This window comes from Macaca thibetana, chromosome 4 (genome assembly GCF_024542745.1).
Source record: "Macaca thibetana thibetana isolate TM-01 chromosome 4, ASM2454274v1, whole genome shotgun sequence".
Lineage (NCBI taxonomy): Eukaryota > Metazoa > Chordata > Mammalia > Primates > Cercopithecidae > Macaca > Macaca thibetana.
In genome coordinates, this window is record NC_065581.1 from 36,328,090 (window position 1) to 36,345,594 (window position 17,505).

Here is a 17,505-nt window from a genome sequence, read left to right on the forward strand (position 1 = left end):
AAAAAATTAGCTGGGCGTGGTGGCGTGTGCCTCTAGTCCCAGCTACTCCGGAGGCTGAGGCAGGAGAATCGCTTGAAACCGGAAGGCGGAGGTTGCAATGAGCCGAGATCGCCTCACTGCACTCCAGCCGGGGCAACAAGAGCGAAATTCTATCTCAAAAATAAAATAAAATAAAACAAAATAAAATAAAATAATACTACTTCTTCGGTTGCCACCTTTGTTCAAAAACATTCATTGTCTCCCTACTGCCTAAGGATTAAGTTTAAATGTGTTGGGTTGACATTCAAGGCTCTCCCTGATCTGGCCTCAGTCTGCCTTTCTAACCACAGGGTTATCCCAAGCCATACTCTTCACACAGCCACGTAGGTTTCCTTACTGCCTTTACACTTCTGTCCTCCAAGGCTTTGCTCAGGCTGTTCCCTCCTGGAATGCCCTCCCTATTCCATGAACCCTATCCAACTCTAAACAGCCCTCGAGTCGCCACTTCAGAGAGGCCTCAGTCCTCACTTGGCTCTGACCATATGATAATAATAGCGTTTATTGTCCACCTACTGTGGCTTGCTCCCATTCTCACTCCACCCTCACAATAATATTTATGAGACTGACATCAACACCCTGATACTAGGGCAAGGAGCAGTGGCTTATGCCTGTAATCCCAGCACTTTGGGAGGATCACTTGAGCCCAGGAGTTCAAGACCAGGCTGAGCAACATAGTGAGACCATGTCTCTACAGAAAATTTAAAAATTAGCTGAGCTATGTGGTACATGCCTGAGGTCTCAGCTACTTGGGAGGCTGAGGCAGGAGGATGACTTGAGCCCAGGAAGCAGAGGCTGCAGTGAGCCAAGATAGCGCCACAGCACTCCAGTCTGGGCAATGGAATGAGACCCTGTCTCAAAAACAAAACCAAACAACCAAACGAACAAACAAAAACACCCTGATATTAAAGGTGAGGAAACTAACAGCTGAGTGTCAGTCAACAAATATTTCCTGAGCACCTATTGTGTGCCAAGCGCTATGCTAAGTAACGGTCATACAGAGATGAACAAAATGATGTGGTCCCTGCCCTCGTGAAGCTTACATGCTTGTGAGAGAGACAGATAGTAGAGACATAAATACGCAAATTAGTGATAATGATCTCATCATTATTAGTTGTGAGAAATGCCAAGAAGGAAAAGAACTGGGCTCCACAACAACAGTAGGTAGGATCCAGTCTGGACTTAGAGCACAGACAAGGCTGCCTGAGGAAGGAAGGTTTTGTTTTGTTCTGTTTTGTTAGATGGAGTCTTGTTCTGTCACTCAGGCTGGAGTGCAATGATCTCAGCTCACTGCAACCTCCACCTCCCAGGGTCAAGCGATTCTCCTTCCTCAGCCTCCTGAGTAGCTGGGATTACAGGTGCCTGGCTAAGTTTTGTATTTTTAGTGGACAAGGAGTTTCACCATGTTGGCCAGGCTGGTCTCGAACTCCTGACTTCAAGTGGTCCACCTGCCTCAGCCTCACAAAGTGCTGAGCCTCACAAAATGCCTCACACAGGCATGAGCTACCATGCCCAGTCCTGAGGAAGGTTTTTTTTTTTTTTTGACATGGAGTCTCACTCTTGTCGCCCAGGCTTGGAGTGCAGTGGTGCAATCTGAGCTCACTGCAACCTCCGCCTCTCAGGTTCAAGCAATTCTACTGCCTCAGCCTCCTGAGTAGCTGGGACTGCAGGCACTCACCATCACACCTGGCTAATTTTTTTTTCTTTTTTTTTTTGTAGTTTTGGCAGGGATGGGGTTTCACCATGTTGGCCAGGGTGGTCTCGAACTCCTGACCTCTAGTGATCTGCCCACCTCAGCCTCCCAAAGTGCTGGGATTACAGGTGTGAGCCACCACGCCCGGCCAAGGAAGGAATTTTTAAACTGAAATCTGAAGGATTTTTTTTTTTTTTTTTTTTTTTTTTTTTTTTGAGACGAAGTTTTGCTCTTGTTGCCCAGGCTGGAGTGCAATGGCGTGATCTCGGCTCACTGCAACCTCTGCCTCCGGGGTTCAAGCGATTCTCTCCTGCCTCAGCCTCCCAAATAGCTATGATTACAAGCGTGTGCCACCATGCCTGGCTAATTTTTGTATTTTTAGTAGAGATGGGGTTTTACCATGTTGGCCAGGCTGGTCTCAAACTCCTGACCTCAGGTGATCTGCCCGCCTCGGCCTCCCAAAGTGCTGGGATTACAGGTGTGAGCCACTGTGCCCGGCCTGAAGGATCTTGAAGGCTAGAAAAGAGAATGTTCTAGGCACAAGGCACAGCATGTGCAAACTGTTACCAGGCAGCAAAGAACTTGGCACACTGGAGCAGGACTGCCCCCTGGACCGGGACAAGAGTGGCCCTGATTGTAACCTGCACTTCAGAGGGCTCCTGAGACTTGCAAATGCCAAACGGATACATTGCTAAGAACTGTCTCACAGTTGGGCACGGGGGCTCACGCCTATAATCCCAGCACTTTGGGAGGCTGAGGTGGGCAGATAACTTGAGGTCAGGAGTTGAAGAGCAGCCTGGCCAACATGGTGAAACCCCGTCTCTACTAAAAATACAAAAATTAGCCAGGTGTGGTGGTGGGCGCCTGTAATCCCAGCTACGCAGGAGGCTGAGACAGGAGAATCCTTGAACCCGGGAGGTGGAGGTTGCAGTGAGCCAAGATTGCGCCATTGCACTCCACCCTGGGCAGCAAGAGTGAAACTTCGTCTCAAAAAAAAAAAAAAAAAAAAAAAAAAGAGCTAAGGACTGTCTCACGAGGGGTCTGGGGCTCAGTGCTGACCTGGCAGGACTATAAGAACATCCACCCTCTGGCCGGGCGCGATGGCTCACGCCTGTAATCCCAGCACTTTGGGAGGCCAAGGCAGGTGGATCACAAGGTCAGGAGATCGAGACCATCCTGGCTAACACGGGGAAACCCCGTCTCTACTAAAAATACAAATTAACTGGGTGTGGTGGCAGGCGCCTGTGGTCCCAGCTACTCAGGAGGCTGAGGCAGGAGAATGGCGTGAACCCTGGAGGCGGAGCTTGCAGTGAGCCGAGATCACGCCACTGCACTCCAGCCTGGGTTACAGAGCGAGACTCCGTCTCAAAAAAAAAAAAAAAAAAAAAAAAAAAAGAACATCCACCCTCTGGCACAGCTCAGGCCCCAGGGAAGCTTCTCCAGTTTCTCACCTTCTGTCCTCAAAACCACAGGTAAAGCTGGGTGTGGTGGCGCATGCTGGTGCAGCTACTCAGGAGACTGAGGTGGGAGGATTGTTTGAGCCCAAGAGGTCGAGGCTGCAGTGAGCTGTGATTACACCACTGCACTCCTGCCTGGGTGACAGAGCGCCACATTCTCTCTGAAAGAAAAAAAAAAAATAGAAAGAAAACACAGGTACCTGCACCCAAATCTGGGAGAGGTATGCGGGTTGAGCTGTAGTGACGTCAGAGGATGGAAACTACTTTGGAGTAAGGGGAGGATTTGAGCTGCAGAAGCTCTTAGGTGAAAGAAAAAATAATTTCTCAGACCTTTCTTCTCAGGTTGCATGGGTCTGATGGATATTTGCATAACAAGTGTCCGTTTTCTTGCTTCTTTCCATGTTCTGGAGGTTTTCATGTATTCATGTGCTATTCCTAACAGTTGCACATGGCAGCTGAGAAGCATCTGACAATACTCAACCACTGTTAAATTTGTATATATGTAACTCTCAACATATGTGACACATGATAGCACTTTTTTTTTTTTTTTTTTTTGAGACAGGGTCTTGCTCTGTCACCCAGGCTGGAGTGCAGTGGCCTGATCACAGCTTACTGTAGCCTTGACTTCCCGGACTCCAGCTATCCTTCCCCCCTTCAGCCTCCCAAGTAGCTGGGAATACAGGCGTGTGCCACCATGCCCAGCTTATTTTTGTATTTCTTTTTTTAAAGATGGGGTTTTTCCATATTGCCCAGGTTAGTCTTGAACTCATGGACTCAGGGGATTTCCTGCTTCAGTCTCCCAAAGTGCTGGGATTACAGGTGTGAGCCACCTTGCCTGGCCTGATAGCAATTCTTTATATTGACAACTAGAGGGACGCTGGAAGCTAATTTGCAAACAGGTTTTTCTTTCTTTCTTTTTTTTTTTTTTTTTTGAGACGGAGTCTCGTTCTTGTTGCCCAGGCTGGAGTGCAATGGCACAACCTGGGCTCACTGCAACGTCTGCCTCCTGGGTTCAAGGGATTCTCCTGCCTCAGCCTCCCAAGTAGCTGGGATTACAGGCGCCCGCCACCACTCCTGGCTAATTTTTTGTATTTTTTTTTTTTTTTGGAGACGGAGTCTCGCTCTGTCGCCCAGGCTGGAGTGCAATGGCCGGATCTCAGCTCACTGCAAGCTCCGCCTCCCGGGTTTACGCCATTCTCCTGCCTCAGCCTCCCGAGTAGCTGGGACTACAGGCGCCCGCCACCTCGCCCGGCTAGTTTTTTTGTATTTTTTAGTAGAGACGGGGTTTCACCGTGTTAGCCAGGATGGTCTTGATCTCCTGACCTCGTGATCCCCCCGTCTCGGCCTCCCAAAGTGCTGGGATTACAGGCTTGAGCCACCACGCCCGGCCAATTTTTTGTATTTTTAATAGAGACAGGGTTTCACCATGTTGGTCAGGCTGGTCTCGAACTCCTGACCTTGTGATCCGCCCACCTCGGTCTCCCAAAGTGCTGGGATTACAGGCGTGAACAACCATGCCTGGCCAAGTTTTGTTTTTCTAAAAATATTTAATAAGATGGAATTAAAATTTCAAAAAGCCCAGCTGGGCATGGTGGCCCATGCCTATAATCCCAGCACTTTGGGAGACCAAGGCGGGCAGATCACCTGAGGTCGGGAGTTCGAGACCAACCTAGCCAACATGGTGAAATCCCATCTCCACTAAAAACACAAAAATTAGCTGGGCGTGGTGGCAGGCGCCTGTAATCCCAGCTCCTTGGGAGGCTGAAGCAGGAGAATCATTTGAACCCAGGAGACAGAGGTTGCAGTGAGCCAAGATCACGCCACTGCACTTCAGCCTGGCCAACAGAGCAAGACTCTGTCTCAAAATAACACAATAAAATAAAATTTCAAAAAACTCATTTGATTAAATTTTTGATATTTATTAAGCACAAGCCATATTTTGCCTTTTAATTTTAATACAAAATTTTGAATATATTAAAAGAAAACTCACTTTTGAATGCATGTAAAAATTTTAATTTAAAAATGTCTTACTTTAGTCACTTTTGAGGAGAATGTATTCAAGTTTTTCATACTTTGAATGCAGTTCCATCTGTTTTCAGCCCTCAAGAACAAGTACAGGTTGGGATCATGATAGAAACAGGAAGTGCCAAAGTGGAGTTTGGAAAAGAATAGAAAGAGGCCGGGCACAGTGGCTCATGCCTGTAATCTCAGCATGTTGGGAGGCCAAGGTGGGTGGATCACCTGAGGTCAGGAGTTCGAGACCAGCCTGACCAATATGGTGAAACCCCGTCTCTATTAAAAATACAAAAAATTAGCCAGGAGTGGTGGCGGGCGCCTGTAATCCCAGCTACTCGGGAGGCTGAGGCAGGAGAATCCCTTGAACCCAGGAGGCAGACGTTGCAGTGAGCCCAGGTTGTGCCATTGCACTCCAGCCTGGGCGACAAGAGCGAAACTTCTTCTCAAAAAAAAAAAAAAAAAAAAAAGAATAGAAAGAAACTCTGAGGTTTTGGTGCAGCTCCACTGATGAGCCGGTGAGCATGCGGAGGGAACTCAGGGGCAGTATAAGCATCCAGATTTGGGTCAGGGGTGTGTTTAGGAACAGGAGGCAAGATTTTAGTTAAAGCGAGACTTCTGTTTAGGGATAAGATTCAGATCAGGAACAGAGATAACCTCTAGCACCTTTTGATCTGACATAGGTACTCCAGGCTTCCAGAAAAACAGGCTTGAGGCTCTATAATTATACCTTGTTTGGCCTAAAAATGACATTTCTGGCGGGGTGTGGTGGAGCACGCCTGTAATTACAGCACTTTGGGAGGCCAAGGCAGAGGGATTATTTGAGCCCAGGAGTTCCAGGTCAGCCTGGGCAACATAGCAAGACCCTGTCTCTATTAACAACAACAACAAAAAAAATCAGTTTGATCACTGGCATTAGTTCCCAGACTTAATTCCATACGAATTTTATCTGTTTCCTAAAGTGAAACCTACTTTTAGAAGATGAAGATTTGCTACCACCAGCAATGCTGACACTGATCAATAATGTCTCCTAACACACGTCAGGCACAGTGTGCGCCAGGTGTTCTCAATTCATCCTCACCAGCACACTCACATATCTGTGGCTCAGAGAAGTTAAGTAACTTGCCCAAGGTCACACAGCCAGTGTAGTGGAGCCATTCCACGACCAAGCACCCACTATGCGCCTGTCTAGTTTTACTTGTGTTATTTCTAGTCCCTACGGAAACTTCAAAAGGCAAGCAAGCACTTTTCTTCACCTCTCTGTGCCTCTGTTTTTCTAGTCCATAAAATGGTGACGACATTTGTAATCTGGTAATCGACTTTATGGAAATTGTCGTGAAAACTGAATAGATTGAAACATGTGCAGTGCTTAGCACAGTGCTGGCCACAGAGCAAGTGTCCTATGAATGTCAGCTATGTGCTGTTTTACCCTCATTTCACCAGTAAGGAAATGGAGGCCCAGGTCCCTAAAGGAACTCTACCTCAGGCCTCCAGGGCTTAGCTTACCTGGCACAGAGGTGAAAGGAGGGGACTTTGGAGAAAGTTAAAGGTGAGTGGTTTTGCCTAGAAACAGACCCGGTGTCCCGCTTCCCCAAGTTTCTGCTGGTGGCCTTGGGCAAGCATTCCCCCTGCTTGGAGGCTCCAGCCTGGACATCAGTGTCTCAAACTGGCACTTTTGCATCTCAAAAGGATCCATGCAGGTGGGCACACCAGAAATAGGAACTGCGGTCGCCTGAGGGTGTGTCCGGGCTCTTGTGAAATAGAAAGTAGGGCTGAGCTGTGATTGGGCTCGAGCAGGCTTAAGTTTTGTCCAGGTTGTGTTGTTACATCACATAGCCCCTGGCCGACTGTTCTAAAAGGAAGTTTCTCTAAGGGAACCCTAGGAGTCCAGTGCCAGGGTTCTTGTGTTATCCTTGCTTCTTGGAGGCTCAGAGAGGTTAAGTCACTGTCCGGCTCTCCCAGGTGGGTAGTGAGTGAGTGGGATTCGGGCAGATTCTCTGAGCTCAGATCCCGGGCACAGCCCCACTTTGGCCCTCAGAGGGGCTTCTCAACTGTTGGTCAGACAAAGCCTGGGTGGCTGCTGGGCACTGGCTGCAGGAGCTGGAAATGCAAGCGAGCCCAGTCTTTGCCTTCATGGAGCTCACAGCCTGGGAAATGAGTTGCTGGTGGGCGTGTACAGAGAATGAAACAAGGATACTCATGTCTCCTCCAGAGAGGAATCTGGGCTGGGCGCAGTGGCTCACGCCTGTAATCCCAGCACTTTGGGAGGCCAAGGCGGGCACATCACCTGAGGTCAGGAGTTTGAGACCAGCCTGGCCAACATGATAAAACCCCGTCTCTACTAATAAATACAAAAATTAGCCGGGTGTGGTGGCAGGCACCTTAATCCCAGCTACTTGGGAGGCAGAGGCAGGAGAATTGTTTGAACCTGGGAGGCGGAGGTTGCAGTGAGCCGAGATGAAGCCATTGCACTCAAACCTGGGGGACAAGAGTGAGACTTCTCTAAAAAAGAAAGAAAGAAAGTGGAATCTGGACTGGGCATAGTGGCTCACGCCTGTAATCCTAGCACTTTGAGAAGCTGAGGCAGGTGGATCATTTGAGGTCAGGAGTTCGAGATCTGCCTGATCAACATGGTGAAAACCCCATCTCCACTAAAAATACAAAAATTTGCCAGGAGTGGTGATGCGTGCCTGTAGTCTGAGTTACTCAGGAGGCTAAGGCAGGAGGATCGCTTGAGCCTGGGAAGTGGAGGTTGTAGTGAGCTGAGAGTACACCACTGCACTCCAGCCTGGGCGATGGGAGTAAAACCCTGTCTCGGAAAAAAAAGAAAGAAAGTGGAATCTGACAAGCGATGCTACTGGGGGACTCCATGGCTTTTCACAGAATCCATGTGAATCTGAGCTGGCCCCAGCAGAGTCAGGAATCCCTGGGTAGACACAGTTCTTCCCTCTGCTCACACATGCCCAGGCACAGGCTGCTCACCGTCTTCCGAAGCCATCATGCTGCGCAGGGACAGCTGCTTGGGAAGCTCTTCCACCCATGAGGCCAATTCTGTCTCAGTGCAGCACCCCTCTGTGGTCCACTGGTCCCCCCACAGTGGGATAGTCACAGTCTTAGTTCAGCCAGAGAGGGGCCTCCACCCTCCCAACCCCCAAGAACCCAGGGGTAGAAAGAGCAGCAGTCCCCTGGTCCTCAGCTCCTATACCCAGGGCAAGTGAACGGGGACCAGATCTGCAGATCTGTTTCTGTCCAGTCAGGCAGAGACCAACAGGAGAGATGGATGAGGGCTGGAGCCAAAGGACAGACAACAGGACAGGTCAGGCTGTTGTGGTGCGGAATGAGGTCCATTCAATAGCTATTCATTGAGCCCCTACTGTATGCAGGGCGCTGCTAGGCACTTCACCCACAGCAGTGAACAAAACAGACCAAAGTCCCTGCCCCTGAAAGACTCAAAAGATGTCCTTGAGCCTCTTCGTCCCATCTCTACTTCCCTCTGTGTTAACAGGAAAAGTGCCCACACACCTCCTGTGTCCGTGCCAGTCCCCCCAAGAGGGGCCTGACTGCCCTGCTTGCTTACACTGGCTCAGTCGGTTGAGTCCAGTGATGGGAAACTCAGATTACTGACTGGATCCTGTGCCTGCCGCTGTGCCCACTCTCTTTGATGGCTAGCCCCTCCCTACGGGACAGTGATCTTTCTAGAACAGAAAAGAGCTGTTCTCTTGATAATTGGCGAGTAGTCCAAACAGGGTGCGACTGATGAAATAGTAATGCTACTATTAGCAGTAGCAGTAGCTGTATTCATTGAGAGCTTGCTAGGTTCCAGGCACTGCTCTAAGTGCTTTATCTGCTGTATTAGCCTGTTTAATACTTAACAATTAGGCCCTGCAGGGTGGCTCACGCCTGTAATCCCAGCACTTTGGGAGGTTGAGGCAAGAGAATTGCTTGAGGCTGGGAGTTCAAGGCTGCGGTGAGCTAGGATCACACCACTGCGCTCCAGCGTAGGCAATAAAGCAAGACCCCAACTCAAAAGACAAAACAAAAAAAAGCAAAAAAAAAAAAAAAAAAAAAAAAACTCGGCAATTTTACACGATACTTGCTACAGTTTTCATACCTGTTTTACATTGGAGGAAACTTCACGGAAATGTGCAGTCACTTGCTGCAGGTCAGTACGCAGCAGAGTCTCCCTCCGGAACCGCACAGGAGCCGCCTCACCAGTGCAGGAGGATCAGAGCCCCTGCTGCAGGCTGGAGGCTGTCCCGAGGTGCACATCCTCTGCTGCAGCTGCGTATTTGTGAGCCCCCAGAGCCGAACACTTTGCTAGCACCCCCAGAGCAGAGGACAGAACCCTGAAACAGAATGGGCGAGTTCAGAGCAGTGGCTGTCACACTGGCTGCCCATCAGGATCCCTCCTGAGCCTTACAGTCCCCTAGACTGGCTCCTCAGAACCCCTGGTGTAGGGACCAGGCATCAGCATTCGTCAGGGCTCCCCAGGTAAATTCAGTGTCCAGCCAAGGTGAGGAACTACCAGGGTAGAGGCCTTGTGGCTTAGTGGAAATAGTTGTGGGTTAAGACGCACCTGGGCTTGAGACTTGGCTCCGTCATTTCAAGCTGTGTGACTCTGCGCCAGTCACTTAACTTCTCTGAGCCTCAATGTCCTCAGCTGTGGAAAAGGGGTAAGTCCTTCTACCTTACAAAGGGTTTGTGAGGGTGGAATGAGAGTGTCTGCAAGGACCCTAGCAGGTAGGCTCCATCCTTACTATTAAGGAGGGGGCAGAACAGACTAGGCTGGCAGAGCGGCATCAACGACTCACCATCGCTGGGATGGGTCTATGGAATGTGTTGGGACCCCCGGACCCCAGGCTCTCCACCGTGGGCTTTCAGGTCTTCAGGGAGCTTAAGGCTCCTTACGGGCTCCAGCCCAGGCTTGGAGTGGGAGGGCGGGGAGGGTGCACTGACTCAGCCTCACCACCAGGTGGCGACACGAACATACCCACCGGGGGAGGACACTTGCCGCGCGGAAGGTGAGGATAACTGGGAATACGGGGCATGTTACAGGACTCGGTTTTGGTTTGGTTTGGTTTGGTTTGGTTTGGTTTGGTTTGGTTTGGTTTTAGTACTAGCTACATACTTACGGCTTATTTTCTTTCATTTCCATTGACTTCGTGCCACAGTCCTGTGGTGGCGCCACTGCCCTCCTTTAGCGGGTGAGGAAACTGAGGTGGTGCTGGCAACTAGGATGTGAACTCCACATCCGCTTCCTGACCAGGGAGTCACAGAAGTCAGAGCTGCAAGGGAAAACGTCGGGTCCCGCGGTTCCTAAACCTGTCTGATGATAAAAATCATCCAAGGCTCTTAAAAAAAAAAAAAAAAAAAAAATATCCTGGGCCCCAGGCCAAGTGTTGAATTAGAATCTCCTGGGAAAAGAGGCCTGAGAATGTGTGTGGTTAAGAGCACCTGGACGGGCGGGGTGGCTTACGCCTGTGATCCCAGCATTTTGGGAGGCCAAGGACGGAGGATCACTTGAGGCCAGGAGTTCAAGATTAGCCTGAGCCCGTAGTGAAAGCCTGTCTCAGTTTAAAGAAAAACTTAAAGGCCGGGGGTGGTGGCTCACACCTGTAATCCCAACAGTGGGAGGCCGAGGTAGGTGGATCACTTGAGGTCAGGAGTTCGAGACCAGCCTGGCCAACATGATGAAACCCCATCTCTACTAAAAATACAAAAATTAGCCGGGTGTGGTGGCGGGCGCCTGTAATCTCAGCTAGCCGGGAGGCCGAGGCAGGAGAATCGCTTGAACCCAGGAGGTGGAGTTTGCTGTAAGCCAAGATTACACCACTGCACTCCAGCTTGGGTGACACAGCAAGACCCTGTCTCAAAAAAACAAAACAAAACCCAAACAACAACAATAAAAACCACAAGAGCACCTGTTTTAGAAATAAGGATCTGTTTCCAGAGAGGAAAGTGACCTGCCCACAGTCACACAGCCAATCCCCTCTAAGCTCCTATCTAGGCTCCTAACACCCTCTGGTCCAGAAGCCAGGCCGCTCTCCACAAAGACGAGATCCTCTACCAAATGACTCAGCAATCTCAATCCTGGGTTTGTGCTCAAATGAAAGCAAGATCTCGAAGAGATACTTGTACATTCGCGTCCTTAGCAGCATTATTCGCAGTAGCTGAAATGTGGAAGCAACACCAGTTAGTGTCCATCGTCTGATGAATGGGTAAACAAAATGTCCTGTACCCACACAGTGGAACATTATTCAGCCTTAAAAAGGAAGGACATTCTGACCCAGCTACAGGAGGAACCTGGAGGACATAATGCTAAGTGAAATAAGCCAGACACAAAAAGACAAATTTTGTATGATTCCACTTACAGGAGGTATTTAAAGTAGTCAATTTATAGACACAGAAAGAATGGTGGTTGCCAGGGGCTGAGGTAGGGGGAATGGGGAGTTACTGTTTAATAGATACAAAGTTTCAGTTTTGCAAGATGAAAAGAATGCTGGAGATGGATGGTGGTGTTGGTTACACAACAATGTGAATGTTACATTGAAAAATAGTTAAAATGGGTTGGGCCCAGTGGTTCATACCTGTAATTCCAGCACTGTGGGAGGCCAAGGCAAGAGGATCACTTGAGGCCATGAGTGATCAAGACCAGCCTGATAAAATAGTGAGACACTCTGTCCCTACAAAAAAAAAAAAAAAGGTTAAGATGGTAAATTTTATGTCATGCATATTTTATCATACACATACACCCAGATCAAAGGGCAGTGCAACCCCAGAATACACACACACACACAGATGAGACAATCTGTGCCCGGTCTGATTTTTTTTTTTTTTTTTTTTTTGAGATGGAGTGTTGCTCTGTAGCCTAGGCTGGAGTGCAGTGGCGCGATCTCAGCTCACTACAACTTCCGCCTCCTACGTTCAAGCAATTCTCCTGCCTCAGCCTGCTGCATGGCTGGGATTACAGGCGCCTGCCACCACACCTGGCTAATTTTTGTACTTCTTTAGTAGAGACAGGGTTTCACCATGTTGGCCAGGTTGGTCCCAAACCCCTGACCTCAGGTAATCTACCCGCCTGGGCCTCCCAAAGTGCTGGGACTATAGGCATGAGCCACCACGCTTGATCCTGATTATTATTATTATTATTTTTTAATGAGATGGTCTCACTCCATTGCCCAGGCTGAAGTGCAGTGGCTCCATGATCATGGCTCACTGCAGCCTCCTGCCACCACTCCTGACTAAATTTATTTATTTATTTATTTATTTATTTATTTATTGAGACTATGTCCCACAGAGTTGCCCAGGCTGGTCTCAAACTCCTGGGCGCAAGCAATCCTCCCACCTCAGTGGTCCAAAGTGCTGGGATTACAGGTGTGAACCACCATGCCAGGCTGATCATTCTTTATTGTTGTTTAAATTTATGTGAACATTTATTAGATCTAAAGTAAAATGTCCAGAATTTGCTACTGTCCTTGACAGCCTCAGAATGATTTTCCCCAAAATGTTAGTATCCAATTTATAATATACTGAAGAAAACAAACCCATGGTTATTGTTAAAATAAGTTGATAAAACTACTAAGTTGGCCAGGCAGGGTGGCTTATGCCTATAATCTCAGCACTTTGAGAGATCGAGGTGCTGGGAGGTCGAGGTGGACGCATTATCTGAGGCCAGGAGTTTGAGACCAGCCTGGCCAACATGACAAAACCCCATCTCTACTAAAAATATAAAAATTAGCTGGGCGTGTTGGCGGGCGCCTGTAGTCCCAGCTACTCAGGAGGCTGAGGCAGGAGAATCACTCAAACCCAGGAGGTAGAGGTTTCAGTGAGCTGAGATCATGCCACTGCACAGAGCCTGGGTGACAAATGAGACTCTGTCTCAAACAAACAAACAAACAAACAAAACAAAGCAAAACAAAAACTGCTAGGGCTATGATTGAAGGAGGAGATGGCTCTTGCCTTGACTGTTCCTCCTTATTCAGCAGAAGTTCCAGGTTTTTGGCCGGGCGCGGTGGCTCAAGCCTGTAATCCCAGCACTTTGGGAGGCCGAGGCGGGCGGATCACAAGGTCAGGAGATCGAGACCACAGTGAAACCCCGTCTCTACTAAAAATACAAAAAATTAGCCGGGCGCGGTGGCGGGCGCCTGTAGTCCCAGCTACTCGGGAGGCTGAGGCAGGAGAATGGCGGGAACCCGGGAGGCGGAGCTTGCAGTGAGCCGAGATCGCGCCACTGCACTCCAGCCTGGGCAACAGCGTGAGACTCCGTCTCAAAAAAAAAAAAAAAAAAAAAAAAAAAAAAAAAAAAAAAAAGAAGTTCCAGGTTTTCACAGGAGGCTCTTAGGGCAGAGGGATGGTGATGGGGAGCACTTAAATAAAACCCCTGCTGTTCATTTAGACTCAGGGCCATTTTCGTTCGTTTGTTTTTGAGACGGAGTCTGGCTCTGTCACCCAGGCTGGAGTGCAATGGCACAATCTCGGCTCACTGCAACCCCCACCCCTCAGGTTCAAGTGATTCTCCTGCCTCGGCCTCCTGAGCAGCTGGGACTACAGGCGCCCGCCACCATGCCTGGCTAATTTTTTGTATTTTTAGTAGAGGTGAGGTTTCACCGTGTTAGCCAGGATGGTCTTGATCTCCTGACCTCCTGATCAACCTGCCTCTGCCTCCCAAAGTGTTGGGATTACAGGCGTGAGCCACTGCGTCCAGCCGACTCAGGGCTGTTTTGCTGCTCCACCTGCTGGTATTAGGTGGCTCCTGGGTCACTCCCCTTGTGATAGGACAAAAATGGTCAAGGAGAGGCTGGGCAAACTTCTCCCATCCTGGCCCACCAGAGCCCCATAATTTCTCCGCCATCTCACCTCCTTCCTAAAGAAGGAAGGGCCAGGCACCATGGCTCATGCCTGTAACCCCAGCACTTTGGGAGGCCAAGGCGAGTGGATTGCTTGAGCTCAGGAGTTCAGACCAACCTGGGTAACATGGAGAAACAAACCTCCTCTCTACAAAAAATACAAAAATTAGCACATGCCTGTAGTCCCAGCTACTGGAGGGGCTGAGATGGGAGGATCACTTGAGCTCAGGAGGTCAAGGCTGCAGTAGGCCATAATTGCACCACTTGACTCAAAAAAACAAAAACAAAACCAAAAACAAAACAAAAAAACTTGATCATCCCATATTGGGAAAGTGGCTAAGTTGAGGTGGGTTTGGAAGAGGAGAGTTTTTTTGGTGGGAGTTAGAGATTGAAATGAATGGCACAGCATTGCTTTAGGAAGGAAGAAAAGAGAAAGGAAAGGGGATTTTTATTAGCGTGGTTTTGACTATGTATATGTATATGAATCATTTTAAAATATTTTAAAGGAAATGGCTTTTTAATTACTTTAGGCAATTATTATTATTATTATTTTTGACAGCGTCTCACTCTGTTGCCCAGGCTGGAGTGCAGTGGCAGGATCTCGGCTCACTGCAGCCTTGACCTCCCTGGCTCAAGCAATCCTCCCACACCAGCCCCCTGAGTAGCTGGGGCTGCAGGCATGCGCCACTATAATTCATTCTTGTATTTTTTGTAGAGAGATGGGGTTTTGCCATGTTGTCCAGGGTGGTCTTGAATTCCTGGTCTCAAGCAATCCTCTTACCTTGGCCTCCCAAAGTGCGGGGATTACAGGTGTGAGCCACCACACCCAGCCAAGTTGTATGTCTTGAATCAGATACTATTCTGAGACTCAAGCACGTGGGACTGAGCTTTATTAGGGTGACACCCTTATTAATGAAGACTCCTCATGGGACTGGAAAACCAACACCTTGGTGTCTTGGCTCCTTGACAGCTGGGTCACCCACTGCCATGGCCATGCCCTGGACCCTGTCATCACCCGAAACTGCTCCACCTTTCAAATTACAATTCAGACGCCCATTCTCTGACAACAGTCTCCTCCACCACACCTCTTCTTTGACCCCATTGGGACTTCCAGCCCATAGCTCCCAGTTCTTCTGCCCAAGCATCTTTTCCCTTTTCTCTTGGTAATGGCACCTACTTTTCCTTTGAGGAAAATCCAATTTCCCCCCATATGGATAATCAGATTCAGCTGAGGCTGACTCCATTCTCCCCAACTAGAGGGGCAGACCATGACCCATATCTGGTCACCCATCCTATGTTGGTCCTTTGGCCTCAGCAATTGGTCAAGCATGGGCATGTGACTCTAGCCAGTATAGGGAGAATAGGCCCCAGGACTATTGCTAACACTCCAAAGAAGGGGATGTTTTCTTTCTGTTCAGGTGACTCGACTGGAAGGACATAGCCTGGATTTGCTGAGAGCTGTCCTTAGTGAGGAGCCTGCAGGAGACTGAGAAAATCTGAGCAGAGATAAAGAAACCAAATCCTAATGATCTTGTTGGAGTATCTGGAACTAGTTCCTGAAACTACTCTGGATTTTTCAGATTCTGTATGTGAGTCAGTATTTGAGATCTGTGAGTCAGAGTTGGTTTACATCACTTGAAACAGACTTGACTTCTGTTTTGTTTTGTTTTGTTTTGTTTTTGAGACGGAGTTTCCCTCTTGTTGCCCAGGCTGGAAGTGCAATGGCGCGATCTCGGCTCACTGCAACCTCCACCTCCAGGGTTCAAGTGATTCTCCTGCCTCAGCCTCCCCAGTAGCTGGGATTCAGGCGCGCACCACCACACCCAGCTAATTTTTGTATTTTTAGTATTTTTTGCCATGTTGGCCAAGCTGGTCTCAAACTCCTGACCCAGGTGATCTGCCCACCTTGGCCTCCCAAAGTGCTGGGATTACAGGCATGAGCCACTGTGCCCGGTCAGATGTGACTTTTCTTTCTTTTTTTTTTTTTCCTTTTTTTTTGAGATGAAGTCTTGCTCTTGTCCCCCAGGCTGAAGTGCAATGGTGCGATCTCTGCTCACTGCAACCTCCGCCTCCCAGGTTCAAGCGATTCTCCTGCCTCAGCCTCCCAAGTAGCTGGGATTACAGGTGTGCGCCACCATGCCCAGCTAATTTTTGTATTTTTAGTAGAGATGGAGTTTTACCATGTTGGCCAGTCTGGTCTCGAACTCTTGACCTCAGGGGATTTGCCCGCCTCGGCCTCCCAAAGTGCTGGGATTACAGGTGTGAGCCACCGCGCCCGGCCACAGACTTGACTTTTATCGTGTCTCTCCAGCAGGGTCTAGAGCAGGAGTCTCTAAATGTGGTTGCCCATCAGAATAATTTGGGGCCAGGCAAGGTGTCTCACTCCTATAATCCCAGCGCTTTGGGATACTGAGGCAGGTAGATCACTTGAGCTCACAAGTTTGAGACCATCCTTGACAACAAGGTAAAACCCTGTCTCTACAAAAAGTACAAAATTAGCCGGGCATGGTGGTGCACACCTGTAGTCTCAGGTACTCAGGACACTGAGGTGAGAGGATCGCTTAAGCCCAGGAGGCAGAGATTGCCGTGAGCTGAGATAATACCACTGCACTCCAGCCTGGGCGACACAGCCAGACCTTGTCACACACACAAAAGAATTAATAAATAAAAAGAAAAAAGAAGAAGAATTACATGGGAAGATTTCTTTTTTATTAAACCTTTATGTGAAGTAAAACATACTTATTACAGAAAAGTGCATAAAACACAAATGTACAAGTTAATGTATTACTATAAAGTCAACCCCTTTGTAACCTCAACTAGATGATCCACCCGCTTCGCCTCCCAAAGTGCTGGGATTACAGGTATAAGCCACCGCATCTGGCCTTCTGTAGTGTTCTTTGCAAATCTTTTGTTACATTCATTCCTGTGTAATCGATTTATCATTTGATTCTATTCAAGAAGCTTATTTAAAGCCCAGGTTCTTGGCCAGGCGCGGTGGCTGATGCCTGTAATCCTAGCACTTTGGGAGGCTGAGGTGGGTGGATCATCTGAGGTCAGGAGTTCGAGACCAGCCCAGCCAACACAGTGGAAACCCCGTCTCTACTAAAAATACAAAAATTAACTGGGCATGGTGCTGCATGCCTGTAATCCCAGCTACCTGGGGGGCTGAGGCAGGAGAATCACTGGAACCCAGGAGGCTGAGGCTGCAGTGAGCTGAGATTGAACCACTGCATTTCAGCTTGGGTGACAGAGCAAGACTTCATCTCAAAATAATAATTATAATAGTAATTAAAAAATCAAGGTCATGGCCGGGCGCGGTGGCTCAAGCCTGTAATCCCAGCACTTTGGGAGGCCGAGACGGGCGGATCACTAGGTCAGGAGATCGAGACCATCCTGGCGAACACGGTGAAACCCCGTCTCTACTAAAAAATACAAAAAACTAGCCGGGCGAGGCGGCGGG